The sequence below is a fragment of the Kogia breviceps genome, chromosome 11 (assembly GCF_026419965.1).
Source record: "Kogia breviceps isolate mKogBre1 chromosome 11, mKogBre1 haplotype 1, whole genome shotgun sequence".
Classification (NCBI taxonomy): domain Eukaryota; kingdom Metazoa; phylum Chordata; class Mammalia; order Artiodactyla; family Physeteridae; genus Kogia; species Kogia breviceps.
The window spans coordinates 80,759,599-80,774,800 of NC_081320.1; positions in this window are offsets into that span (position 1 = coordinate 80,759,599).

The following is a 15,202-nucleotide window of genomic DNA, read 5'->3' on the forward strand; positions in this document are numbered from 1 at the left end:
GCCACCTGCTCGGCACAGAGGCAACCAGCCCCTTGAATCAAAGGCTCAGGGCTGTTTTGAATGATGTCTCTGAACCTGCTGCAAGCTGTCAGCAGAGCTTTGGAAACAGCCACAGTGCTCACACTAGCCAGGAGCTCCTGTGCTGGACTTTGCCCAGCCTTTGTTACCGTCTGCTCCTGCAGTCCTCTGTCCTTTGAGGATGCCTTAGACTGGGGAGGGGAAGAGGACTCTGCTTGCCCTCTGGGCTCCACGAGAAACATGGCAAATCATTGGATAGGCTCCAGCTTCCATGATCTATCAGTACAAGGCCTGAGCAAAACGGTGGGTCTTACAGCCTCATCCCCAGGAGTCAGTTGTTTTGACTCTTTGGAGGTCTCTGCTTGCCTTGGTTTTAACAAAACTGCATTTCAGCCTTATCGATGGCTATGGTGACCTTTGTAATACAGTAGACACCCAGGCAGCCCTTTCTAAGGCACTCTGAGAGGCATACATCTCTTGGGAGGCAGGTAAAGGAAGATGGGCTATTCCTGTCTTATAGGTGAGTGTTCCCCAAGCCCTTGTTGATTAAATAAACCACTGAAGGGGGAACAGGGAGCCTGCCCTTTCCAGAAAATTGCAGTTTCCAGTATGTAGGGCCAGGGCCAATGTCAAAAGAGTCTGAGCGTTCAAGGCTTTCTTATTATAAATATTCACAGTCCAAGGTGAATTGAGAGTGGGGAGGAAAGCTTGGCCTACACCTAGGGATTCCTGCCCACCCCTAACCCCAGCCCACATCTTTCTGGCTCTGCTTTGCAAGTGCTCTGCTTCTAGCGCATCCTTGCAAAGTTCCAGGTCACTCTTTTGAGCTGACACTTTCCTGTCGTGTGAGAACTGGTGGTGAAAGTTTCAGCCCAGAAATTGGCTCCCAGCTAAACATACCATGGACACAATCTCAGGGCCTCTCAAGTGGTTCCATCTGCTACGTTCTAGAGAGCTCCCACATGGCTGACACAGTAGAATCCTGAAGTTCAAATTCCATTAGTTTCTTCAAGCATGGCTTAAAGGTATGAGCATTACCCAGGCGAATCTAATGGGCCCGTGGCTCCTGGATTATTAGCCAGCACTTTCTAGTATCATTCTAAAGTGGGGCCTCCCCGAGGCGAAGGTGATATTGTTCATCTGGGAGCCTGAGGTAAATGTGTAGGAAAGTGCCCAGCGCTCTTTCTGGCCCCAAGGAAAACGGGGCTCCTCTATGAGAAATGAACTCTTTTCCCAGTAACCTGTGGGCTGCCCGTCCATGGCGGGGTCGTCACATAGAGGGATGACGCCACTCATCATCCACCGTCGGTAAAAATATTGTAAAGTTTGTTTCTCCACTTGCAGGGGCGGGGAGTTTTTTTTCTTTTCCGTTATAGTTTGTCATAAGATACTGAGTATAGTTCCCTGTGCTATACAGTAGGTCCTTGTTGTTTATCCATTCCATATATAATAGCTTGCATCTGCTAACCCCAACCTCCCACTCCATCCCTCCCCCAACCCCCTCTCCCTTGGCAACCACAAGTCTGTTCTCTATGTCCGTGAGTCTGTTTCTGTCTCGTAGATAGGTTCATTTGTGTCATACTCTAGATTCCACATATAAGTGATGTCATATGGTATTTGTCTTTCTCTTTCTGACTTACTTCACTTAGTAGGATAATCTCTAGGTCCATCTGTATTGCTGCAAATTGCATTATTTCTTTCTTTATGGCTGAGTAATATTCCATTGTATATATGTACCACATCTTCTTTATCCATTCATCTGTCGATGGGCATTTAAGTTGCTTCCATGTCTTGACTATTGTCAGTAGTTCTGCTATGAACACAGGGGTGCATATATCATTTTGGATTAGAATTTTGTCTGGATATATGCCCAGGAGTGGGATTGCTGGATCATATGGTAATTCTATTCTTAGTTTTTTGAGGAACCTCCATACTGTTTTCCATAGTGGCTGTATCAAGTTACATTCTGGTGGGGATGATTTTGAACTATCCACCTATATTGGTTTGCTAGGGCTACAATAAGAAAGAACAAACTATAACACACTGGGTGGCTTAAACAACAAAACCGAATGGTCTTACAATTCCGGAAGTCCAATCTCAGGGTGGCACCAGGGTTGGTTCCTTTTGAGGGCTGTGAGGCAGAATCTGCTCCATACCTCTCTCCTAGTTTCTGGTGGTTTGTTGGCAATCTTTGGAATTCCTTGACTTGTAGATGCATCACCCCAAACCTCTGCCTTCATCTTCATGTGGCATTCTCCGTGTGTGTCTGTCTGTCTCTCTGTCCAAATTTCCCCTTATTATAATCCCCTTATTATAAAAACATGGTCATATTGGATTAGGGCCCACCCTGATGACCTCATTTGAAATTGATTACCTTTCTAAAGACTCTATTTCCAAGTAAGGTCACATTCTGAGGCACCGGGGGTTAGGACTTCAACATAGCTTTTTGGAGCGACACAATTCAACACAAAACACCACCACTTCTAAACATCCCTTCTAGGACCAGAGTAGAACAGCTGAAAATAACAAATGTCACTTCCTGCAAGAAGCTTTTCTAAAAATGCCTCAGGGAGAGTCAGGCACGTCTTGCCCTTGTTCCCCTGTACCAGTCATTCGGTCCAACCTGGAAGCTGGATTCCTTAATCAATGAAGAACAGCCCAGTAGAGAAAACATAGAAAAGGGATGCTGGGTACAGGGAACCCCCTGAGCACACTCACAGGGGCAGGAAAGAGCCCTGCCATATACGGGGAACCAGAGGCGGGTCTTGAGGGCAATGGAGAGCATGGTCATGCTGGAGTTTTAAAGAAATTATTCCAGACAATATGTATAGACTAGAACCCTCCTGTGTCTACAGAGGAGAGGAGAATAGTTCAGGCCTCAGTCCTTCTCGGCCATGTGACAGGATTGAATATGGTGATTTCCAAGGTTTCCAAGATTCATGCCAGATTTACATCTTTCAACCCCACAATAACGTCATCTACTATACATGCCACAGTACAGTTTAGGCTCTAGCAGGGCCACTGAGCCTCTCTGTGCCAGGGGGCTCGGGATATGGTCCATCACTGCCTCTGGCAATTGCCTCTACGCCCCTGGATGGCCACACAGCAAAGGGGCAATACAGGAGCAGAGTGTGAAGTGGGGGATCGTCTTTAGTGGGGACAAACCTGTGGGCTGTCCTGACCCCATCTGGCCAGGGCCCTCCATCCTTTTCCGGCTGACCACTATCTCAGCCCCAGAATTTGCTTACGGGGCCACAGTTTATGGCCAGGTCTACCCTACCGTGTACGGTTTCTGCACAGTGGCCTGACTTGGCCAGAGATTTATGACTGAAATGGAGCCTCCTCTGGGCTTGGGCATCAGCATTTCGCTTGGCACAGAGGCTTGAGTTCACACTGAATGAATCAATACATTAACGCATTAAATGGCATTTAGGCTGGTTCTCTAGGGAGCGAGTTGGGAGACTGGCTCTCATTTGAGCACAGGCAAGGAGGACAGCTTGCCTGGGCTCAATTCCTGGGCCTTGAGGCGGGGACACAGGTTTAAAGCTCCAACCCCTGCCCCACTCAGGACTCAGGCCTCAAGCTGGAGGCAGACTGGGCCAAAGGAGGGAAATGTCCACATTTCAGGTTTCAATGTTTCCTTTATCTGGCTCTGGAGAGGATGTATTTTTTTAAAAAATCAAAAACAAAAGAACTAACTGCATTGAGTCGGCTTGAAAGAAATGATTGTATTTGAAAAGAACAGATGGTGCTAAAATTTTATTGGAAGGAAGAGAAAGTTAGGAAAAGAGATTCCAGACTCCCACTGGCTGCTGGTGGGTGATGTTCCCAAATCGCCATACAGAAAAATTTCCATGGGAAAAATGATCACCTGAGCCTCTACTCAGAGAGACTGTCTGATAAGTCTGTGGAATGGGGAACCCCGCTGGGATCCCCTCCTGTGCTCTCTTCTGTAATTTTAAATGATTCCTGGAATGCTGTTACCAACCAAACTCTCTCCCTTCTCACTTCCCCAGCCTAGAATCCAGCTGGTCCCTCCACACAGCCCCCGATGGGGGAGGCTCATGGGATGCTGGGGGAGATAGTGACTAGCATGGGACCTAATCCAAAATTCAGAGAAATGGAAGGGGGCCTCAGGACTCTCAGGCTCACTACTTCTGACCTGAAGAAGTTTTCTCTAGCTTGATTTTTTGCCTAAGTAATCAGTGTTCCCTCCTTTAAAAAAAAAAAAAAGAAAACCACTAGTGAATCCTCTGTGTATTTTTTTTTTTTAATTTATTTTGGCCGCATTGGGTCTTTGTTGCTGCACGTGGCCTTTCTCTAGTTGCGGAGAGCGGGGCTACTCCTCGTTGCGGTGCACGGGCTTCTCACTACGGTGGCTTCTCTTGTCGCCAGGCACGGGCCCTAGGCACGCAGGCTTCAGTAGCTGTGGCACTCGGGCTCAGTAGTTGTGGCTCACAGGCTCTAGAGCGCAGGCTCAGTAGTTGTGGCGCACGGGCTTAGTTGCTCCGTGGCATGTGGGATCTTTCCAGACCAGGGCTCGAACCCGTGTCCCAATGCAGATTCTTAACCACTGAGCCATCAGGGAAGCCCTCTAGGTATTTTTAAATACAAACTAGAGCAAAGAAATGTTCTTGGACAATAAGCTTAAACCAATAGTTGCTTGAGAATCAACTTACCCCCTTAAACATTTTATTTTAATTTGTAGTTTCTAAGCATATGCTAATTCACCAGTCTCTTGCTGTAGGGCCAAGGCCTTTGCTTCCAGTGTGGCCCTGTTTGTTGATTGGGAGTTTTGCACTGTCTTTCCACGTAAGTCACATTCATGACACCATGACACCACAGCCATGATTTGCAGTTTCAATTTTCTAAGATGGAAATAATTTTAGAATACTCGTGAACCAATCTGAAGGTTTGGGGATTTTTAAGGGTTTTTTCCCTTGATCTTTTCTGTTGCCCCATTCACATCTAGTTAAACAGCAATTATTTTTAGTGACTTACCTCTACTAGTCTTCACAAAGTAATTCCAATTTTTCTTGTACTTAATGAGTACAATTGGCATAAAGAGAATTGGGGATAGCTAAAGTAGCCCAAGTGATAGGGGTGGAAAGTATAGGAGTACTAGAGAGTAACCTTGAACATTCAGTAACCTTAAACATTCAGAGCAAGGGTGTTCCACTGAAAATAGAATGTAGAGATTATGCTAATCCAGCAAGCAAATTGGTCACCAGGAGATCATTTAAGAACATTTCTTCTACTAACATTTTTTCTTACAACTGTGGCTATAATCAGTCTACTCCCCTCCACCCCACCCCCAGTGGTTTAGGGGCGAGGTCTGCAGAGGTCAACTCTCAGTCTCCTCTTTGTGGCCTGGTATATAGAATGTAGGAAAAAACTCTCAGCCAGGGACCAGGGTAGATATCTGCCTCCCTCCCACAAACCCATGTATTCCAACCTGGTTATGACAATGTGGAACTAGAAGAGAGGAATAAGACAGCCTGGGGAAGCACTGGGAGAAGCCAAAATATTTCTTGGATAAGGACTTTTCTGAGCACTGCTATTCTTCAAATACTAGCCACCCCCAGCCCACTAAAAAGCTCTTCTATACAACTAGCTATTTACATTTAACATAAATTTACACCCATGTGCAATATAATAGAAAGCACAACAGTTTTGAAGATAAATCGTCTTCGGTTCATATCGCCTCTTACCATTTACTACATGGGCAAGTTTATAAGTTCTCTGAGCCTCAATTTTCACTCTTATAAAATAGGGATGACAATATCTGTTTCATGCATTTATTATGAAAATTAAATGAGATAAAGTAAAATAGCTGCCTTAAATCCTTTCTGGAATGAATAAACACACACATACAAATAAATGAAATGTATATCGAGTGCCTGGCACAATGTTCCCTGGGGTATCTGCATTTGTGCATTTGTCTCTTCAGCTCTACATGGGAGACTGGAAGGAATCCCCAAAGTTTTGGTGTTCTGGGTGGGAGGCTCTCCCCAAATCCCTGAAATCCTGTCACACATGGTCAGTCTCCTGTTTCACCTTCTTGTAAAGTCATTCCTTGTAAGGTCATCCGCCGTAGTGGGTGTAGGAGAGAAAAGAAACACTAACATAATAATAACAGTATTAGCTAATGCTTACTGAGTGTCAGCTAAGTACTGTACATGTCTTAACCCACATGGTCTTCACCACACCCCTATAAGGCTCTATTATTATGCCCACTTCTTAATGATGGAACTGGGCACAGAGAGGTTAGGTAGGTAGCTGGCCAGAGGTCACAGCCAGTAAGAGGCAGAATTGAGATTATAAAACTGGAAGTCTGCCTCCAAAGTTTCCACTCTTAATTAATATATTTCTCCTGAAGGAAGGAAAGAAAAAGGGAAGGGAGGGAGTGAAGGAGGAAGGAAGGAAGGAAGGAAGGAAGGAAGGAAGGAAGGAAGGAAGGAAGGAAGGAAGGAAGGAAGGAAGGAAGGAAGGAAGGAAGGAAGAAAGGAAGGAGGGAGGGAAGGAGTGAGGGAGGGAGGGAGGGAGGGAGGAGGTAAAATTAGAAGAAGCTAAAGAGAGGCCAGGAAAAAGAGCCCAAAACCATTCAGTTTTTTTCTTTGCTCAAAAGCATGACAGAAGAATTAGGGGAAACGCAGTTTGGGAACATTTTCTTGGCCCCCACCTCAGGAAAGCTGGGCCACCTTCTGGATGCCTGTCACCCATACAGTATCTCTGATAGAAATCAAAACTTCTTTCCAGCTGCCAGTGCTAAGGTCACAGTAGAGTCCACTGTGGCCCCAGGGAGCCCAACCCTGTCTCAGCACCCCTCTGCTCCCACAGCTCCCCTCCAGGAGAGCCAGAGGCCACCCTCAGCCTCAGGGCAACTCTTTTCCACCACAGGCTCGTGGGAACCACATCCTGAATCAACCTGAAACCTAGTTTCCATCCAGATCTGATCCTCTCCAGGGCATAATGCATCTAACTTCTGGGAAATTTTGAAGGACAAGGAGTAACAAAGCCAGGGCTACTTGAGCAAAAGACCCCACACCACATGCCAATTGTTATTATTATTACAGAACATTAACTAGCAACAAAGGACTCTACAGTAAAATTTACATTGATCTGGCATTTTTTACTCCTGCTCTCTCCCATAAAAATGCTTTAAAAGCAGGCTGATTTAATGGAAACAATAAAAAGTGGTGCTGAATGGTTTATATTTGCTGCAGAATTACTACAAGGTCTATTTTTTAAAAACCTTGAAAATTATGTGTGTTTTTTTCCTTTAGGATAAGATTAGGGAGAGAAGTGCAATTGACTTTTTTTTTTTTTTTTAATTGATCTAGACAAGCTTCCACAGGCTCAGTTCCTTATTTCTAATGAATCCTCACACCCACGTCCGGCCACTTGTCAAGGGAGAGTCTTAGCAAAGGGACATGTGGAGTAATGTCAGCTGTGAGGCCTGAGTCTTGACAGTGTTATGCTCGGTAATAATAATCATCATATGACTGAGCTCCATGTGAAAATGATGTTGCTGGCTGTCTAGTTTGTGTGGTTTCCATCGTCCTCAACTTAACCCATGAGCTTGGCTATCCCAGCAAGGGGTTAGTCACCACCTGAATGACTTGGCCATTGTAGCCACTACAGAACGTGAGAGTGACCACATCTTTTAGCTTCAGATCCCCAACCATGTTCACCAGGGCCAGAAGTTGAAACAAAGGCTCAGGAGGACATGGTTTCTAACCTCAAGAAGCTTAAAAGAGACAGTTTAAGGGGGTGTTCACGGGGACTATGGAGTCACATGACACTGGGTTTAAAATTCAACAAGAAGACCAGAGCATACAGTAGGCCATCAATGTTAACTGTTGTGTTGATCGCATTATTAGTGCTGTTATTATTATCACTGGAATTGTTGCTCTTGTTAATATTCATATTGCTAAAGATGGCGGTGTGGGAAGGTGTGGAGTTAGCATCTCTCCACAACTAGGGCGCCTGTGGCCGCTGGTTGCAAACCCTGACACCCGAGGAGATGAGAGGAACCCCAGAGTGAACGAGTAGGGGGATGTAGGGGGACTAAGGGGGGAGGAGAAGTGGAGGCCAGACAGGATCTGCACCCCTGATGCTGGAGAGATCAGGAGAGGCAGGCGGGAGGGACTCTCCAGGAAGAGAAGGAGAGGAGCGGAGGGCAATTGCCTGGCCCACTGGGGCTCTGGGAGCCTGCTGAGCTCCCAGGCCAGTACCCTGCCCTAAAACCCCCCCTCCAGGCCACGTGGGTCTTTGTGGACATAGGAAGGAGGCCGAAGGGAGAACAGGAGAGGCAGGCAGGAGGGGCCCTCCCAGACCCCAGACCTGAGGAGCAGGAGACTAGAGGAGGGCGTTTGCCCTGCCTACTCAAGCCCAGGAAGCCTGCTGGGATCCCAGGTGAGGTCCTCTGCCCTCTGAGACCAAGGGTGGGGTGCACACATGAGCCCCTTCTGTTCCTTGAGCATAAGCCCCACCCCCCACAGCTCCCAGGGCCTTTTCCAGCCCTGTGGGTCCTGAGCACTGGCCCCACCCACCACCCAAACCTCACCCTTGCTTAGGCCCCGCCCTTCACAGGCAAGGCATTCCCCCAAAATTTTTTTTTCTTTTCCCTCCTCCTTTTTTTACTATTGTGGTACTAATGTACCTTCTGGTTGTTGATTCATCTATATTTTTATTTTTACATTCTTTCTAACTTATCTTTTAGTTTCCTAGTCTAATTTAATTTTTTACTTTGTTATTGTTCTTTTTTTGTTTTTTTGCCACCCCGCGTGGCTTACAGAATCTTGGTTCGTGAGACCAGGGTCAGGCGGAAGCTTCTGTGTTGGAAGCTCCAAGTCTGAACCACTGGACTAACAGAGAACCTCAGACCCCAGGGAAAATTAATCAGAGTGAGGTGTCACAGGGGTCCTCATCTCAGCACCAAGACCCAGCTCTCTCTACCCAATAGCCTACAAACTCCAGTGCTGGAAGCCTCAGGCCAAACAACCAGTAAAACAGGGACACAATCCCACTCATTAAAAAAAAAAAAAAAAGAAATGAGATGGCAAAAAAATATGTCACAGATGAAGAAGCAAGGTAAAAACCTACAAGACCAAATAAATGAAGAGGAAATAAGCAATCTGCCTGAAAAAGAATTCAGAGTAATGATAGTAAAGATGATCCATAATCTCAGAAATAGAATGGAAGCACAGATTGAGAAAATACAAGAAATGTTTAACAAAGATCTAGAAGAACTAAAGAACAAACAGAAATGAACAGCACAATAACTGAAATGAAAAATACACTAAAAGGAATCAACAACAGAATAACTGAGGCAGAAGAACAAATAAGTGAGCTGGGAGACAAAATGGTGGAAATAACTGCTGAGGAGCAGAATAAAGAAAAAAGAATGAAAAGAATTGAAGACAATCTCAGAGACCTCTGGGACAACAATAAATGCACCAACATTCAAATTATAAGGATCCCAGAAAAAGAAGAGAAAAGGAAAGGGTCTGAGAAATTATTTGAAGAGTTTGTAGTCGAAAAATTCCCTAACATGGGAAAGGAAATAGTCACCAAAGTCCAGGAAGCACAGAGAGTCCCATACAGGATCAACTGTAGGAAAAACACACCAAAACACATATTAATCAAACTAACAAAAATTAAATTCAAAGAAAAAATATTAAAAGCAGCAAGGGAAAAACAAAAAATAACATACAAAGGAATCCCATAAGGTTATCAGCTGATTTTTTAGCAGAAACGCTGCAGGCCAGAAGGGAGTGGGAGGATATACTTAAAGTGATGAAAGAGAAAAACCGACAACCAAGATTACTCTACCCAGCAAGGATCTCATTCAGATTTGGTGGAGAAGTCAAAAGCTTTTCAGACAAGGAAAAGCTAAGAGAATTCAGCACCACCAAATCAGCTTTACAACAAATGCTAAGGAAACTTCTTGGGGCAGGAAACACAAGAGAAGAAAAAAACCACAAAAACAAACCCCAAACAATTAAGAAAATGGTAATAGGAACATACATATCGATAATAACCTTGAATATAAATGGATTAAATGCCACAACCAAAACAGACTGGCTGAATGGATACAAAAACAAGACCCATATATATGCTATCTACAAGAGACCCACTTCAGACCTAGGGACACATACAGACTGAAAGTGAAGGGATGGAAAAAGATATTCCATACAAATGGAAATCAGAAGAAAGCTGAAGTAGCAATACTCGTATCAGATAAAATAGACTTTAAAATAAAGACTGTTACAAGAGATAAGATGGGACACTACATAATGATCAAAGGATCATCCAAGAAGAAGATAAAACAATTATAAATGTTTACGCACCCAACATAGGAACACCTCAATACATAAAGCAAATGCTGACAACCATGAAAGGAGAAATTGACAGTAACACAATAATAGTAGGGGACTTTAACATCCCACTTACACCACTGGACAGATCATCCAAACAGAAAATAAATGAGGAAACACAAGCTTTAAATGGCACAATAGACCAGATAGATCTAACTGATATTTAAAGAATATTCCACCCAAAAGTGGCAGAATACACTTTCTTCTCAAGCGCATGTGGAACATTCTCCAGGATAGATCACATCTTGGGTCACAAATCAAGCCTCAGAAAATTTAAGTAAATTGAAATTGTATCAAGCATATTTTCTGACCACAATGCTATGAGACTGGAAATCAATTACCAGAAAATAACTGTAAAAAACACAAATACATGGAGGCTAAACAGTGTGCTACTAAATAACCAAGAGATCACTGAAAAAAATCAAAGAAGAAATTTTTTAAAAAAACAAGGAAACAAATGACAATGAAAACACGACAACCCAAAACCTATGGGGTGCAGCAAAAGCAGTTCTAAGAGGGAAGGTTATAGCAATACAATCTCACCTCAAGAAACAAGAAAAATTTCAAATAAATAATCTAACCCCACACTTAAAACAACTGGAGAAAGAAGAACAAAGAAAACCCAAAATCAGTAGAAGGAAAGAAATCATAAAGGTCAGAGCAGAAATAAATGAAATAGAAACGAAGAAAACAATAGCAAAGATCCATAAAACTAAAAGATGGTTCTTTGAGAATATAAAATTGATAAACCCTTAGTCAGACTCATCAAGGAAAAAAAGGGAGAAGACGCAAATCAATAAAATTAGAAACGAAAAAGGAGAAATCACAACTGACACTACAGAAGTACAAAGGATTATAAGAGACAACTACAAACAACTATATGCCAATAAAATAGACAGCCACTAAGAAATGGACATATTCTTGGAAAAGTACAATTTTCCAAGACTGAACCAGGAAGAATTAGAAAATATAAACAGACCTATCACAAGTAATGAAACTGAAACAGTAATTCAAAATCTTCCAACAAACAAAAGACCAGGAACAGATGGCTTTACAGACGAATTCTATCAAACATTTACAGAAGAGCTAACACTGACCATTCTCAAAAGCTTCCAAAAAATTACAGAGGGAGAAACACTCCCAAATTCAATCTACAAAGCCACCATCACCCTGATACCAAAACCAGAAAAAGATATCACAAAAAAAGAAAATTATAGGCCAATATCACTGATGAAGATAGACACAAAAATCCTGAACAAATTATAGCAAACAGAATCCAACAGCACATTAAAAGGATCATACACCATGATCAAGTGGGATTTATCTCAGGGATGCAAGGATTCTTCAATATATGCAAATCAATCAATGTGATACACCACATTAACAAATTAAGGAATAAAAACCATATGATCATCTCAATAGATGCAGAAAAAGCTTTTGACAAAATTCAACACCCATTTATGATAAAAACTCTCCAGAAAGTGGGCATAGAGGGAACCTACCTCAACATAATAAAGGCCATATATGACAAACCCACAGCAAGCATCATTCTCAATGGTGAAAATCTGAAAGCATTTCCTCTAAGATCAGGAATAAGACAAGGATGTCCACTCTCACCACTATTATTCAACATAGTTTTGGAAGCCCTAGCCACAGCAATCAGAGAAGAGAAAGAAACAAAAGGACTACAATTTGGAAAAGAAGATGTAAAACTGTCACTGTTTGCCAATGACATGATACTATACATAGGAAATCCTAAAGATGCCACCAGAAAACAACTAGAACTAATTAATGAATTTGGTAAAGTTTCAGGATACAAAATTAATTCACAGAAATCTCTTGCATTCCTATAAACTAACAACAAAAGATCAGAAAGAGAAATTAAGGAAACACTCCCATTTACCATTGCAACAAAAATAATAAAATATCTAGGAATAAACCTTCCTAAGGAGGTGAAAGACTTGTACTCAGAAAACTATAAAACACTGATGAAAGAAATCGAAAATGACATAAACAGGTGGTGAAATATACCATGTCCTTGGATTGGAAGAATCAAAATTGTGAAAATGACTATACTACCCAAAGCAATCTACAGATTCAGTGCAATCTCTATCAAAGTACCAATGGCATTCTTCAGAGATTTAGAACACAAAATCTTACAATTCGTATGGAAACACAAAAGACCTTGAATAGCCAAAACAATCTTGAGAAAGAAAAATGGAGTTGGAGGAATTGGGCTCCCTGACTTCAAACTCTACCACAAAGCTACAGTAATGAAGTCAGTACGGTACTGGCACAAAAACAGAAATATAGATTAATGGTAGAGGATAGAATGCCCAGAGATAAACCCATGCACATATAGGAACCTAATTTACAACAAAGGAGGCAAGAACATACAATGGAGGAAAGACAGCCTCTTCAATAAGTGGTGCTGGGAAAACTGGACAGCTACATGTAAAAGAATGAAATTAGAACACTACCTAACACCATACACAAAAATAAACTCCAAATGGATTAAAGATTAAATGTAAGACGAGACACTATAAAACTTTTAGGGGAAAATATAGGAAAAACACTCTGACATAAACCACAGCAAGATCTTTTTTGCCCCACCTCCTAGAGTAAGGGAAATAAAGACAGAAATAAACAAATGGTACTTAATTAAACTTAAAAGCCTTTGCACAGCAAAGGAAACCATAAAGAAGACAAAAAGACAACCCTCAGGCTGGGAGAAAATATTTGCAAATGAAACAACAGACAAAGGATTAATCTCCAAAATACACAAACAGCTCATGGAACTCAGTATCAAAAAAACAAACAATCCAGTTAAAAAATGGGCAGAAGACCTAAATAGACATTTCACCAAGGAAGACATACAGATGGCCAAGAGGCACATGAAAAGATGCTCAACATCACTAATTATTGGAGAAATACAAATCAAAACTACAGTGAGGGGCTTCCCTGGTGGCACAGTGGTTGAGAATCTGCCTGCCAGTGCAGGGGACACGGGTTTGAGCCCTGCTCTGGGAAGATCCCCCATGCCACGGAGCAACTAGGCCCGTGAGCCACAACTACTGAGCCTGCGCGTCTGGAGCTTGTGCTCCACAACAAGAGAGGCCACAACAGTGAGAGGCCCGCATACCACGATGAAAAGTGGCCCCCGCTTGCCACAACTAGAGAAAGCCCTTGCACATAAATGAAGACCCAACACACCCCAAAATAAATAAATAAATAAATAAATAAATTTATTTTTAAAACTACAGTGAGGTATTACCTCACACTGGTCAGAATGGCCATTATCAAAAAAAGCTAGAAACAATAAATGCTAGAAAGGGTGTGGTGAAAAGGGAACCCCCCCCTACATTGTTGGTGGGAATGTAAATTGATACAACCACTATGGAAAACAGTATGGAGGTTCCTTAGAAAACTAAAAATAGACCTACCATATGACCCAGCAATCCCACTACTGGGCATATACCCTGAGAATACCATAATTCATCAAGAGACATGTACCACAATGTTCACTGCAGCAGTATTTACAATAGCCAGGACATGGAACCAACCTAAATGTCCATTGACAGATGAATGGATAAACAAGATGTGGCACATAGATACAATGGAATATTACTCAGCCATAAAAAGAAACGAAATTGAGTTATTTGTAGTGAGATGGATGGACCTAGAGTCTTTCATACAGAGTGAAGTAAGTCAGAAAGAGGAAAACAAATACCATATGTTAATGCATATATATGGAATCTTATAAAAAAAAATGGTACTGATGAACCTAGTTGCAGGGCAGGAATAAAGGGGTAGACATAGATAATGGACTTGATGACATGGGGTGGGAGGGTGAAGCTGAGGTGAAGTGAGAGTAACATTGGCATATATACACTACCGAATGTAAAATAGTTGGCTGGTGGGAAGCAGCAGCATAGCACAGGGAGATCAGCTTGGTGCTTTGCAATGACCTAGAGGGGTGGGATAGGGAGGGTGGGAGGGAGCCTCAAAGGGGAGGGGATATGGGGACATGTGTATGCATATGACTGATTCGCTTTGTTGTGCAACAGAAACTAACACGGTATTGTGAGGCAATTATACTCCAATAAAGATATATTTTTTAAAAATTCATATTGCTGGGCCCAAGGCTGACCTGTGTTCTAGAGAATGATCATGCATGAGGTGGGACCTCTCCTAGTTGAGCACTCAGGTCCCCTCCATGTCTCAATTACTATAACTCTGATTCCTTTTTTGGGTTCTAGGTCCTTGGACAAGAGCTAGTTTGACGGTTTCCCATGGCCCTGCCCCTTTAAAGCTGGGGCCTCTGGGCAAATGGGGAGTCAAGAGTTATACAATGAATCAATCCCAAAACTTCCTTCAACCCCTGCAAATTCCCCAGTCCCTAGGTTCTTCCTAACAGGGAAGGCATCATTATCACTTGAATGGATGACAGCTAACAATAATGAACTGACTTGAACTTTCAGATTCACTCAACTCCACTGCAATAAAATTTTGGCCCAGAATGTCAGAATCTTGTCTGATTTAACAGAAATCTGTTCATGCGTTTGTTCTCTTGTTCAACAAATATTTGTCGAGTGTCTACAATGTATCAGGCACTGGAGACACAATGATGAATGATCCATCACCCTGGCTTTAAGCAGGTGGAGGTTGTGGGGCGGGGCGGGTGGGGGGGGGAGTCAGGGAGCGTGGCAAGACACAGAGGACCTTCTTCCTATGAAAGTGAAAAACATTGACTCCCACCAGACAGGACCACCCTGTTTTCTGAGTACACAGTCTGTATGGGC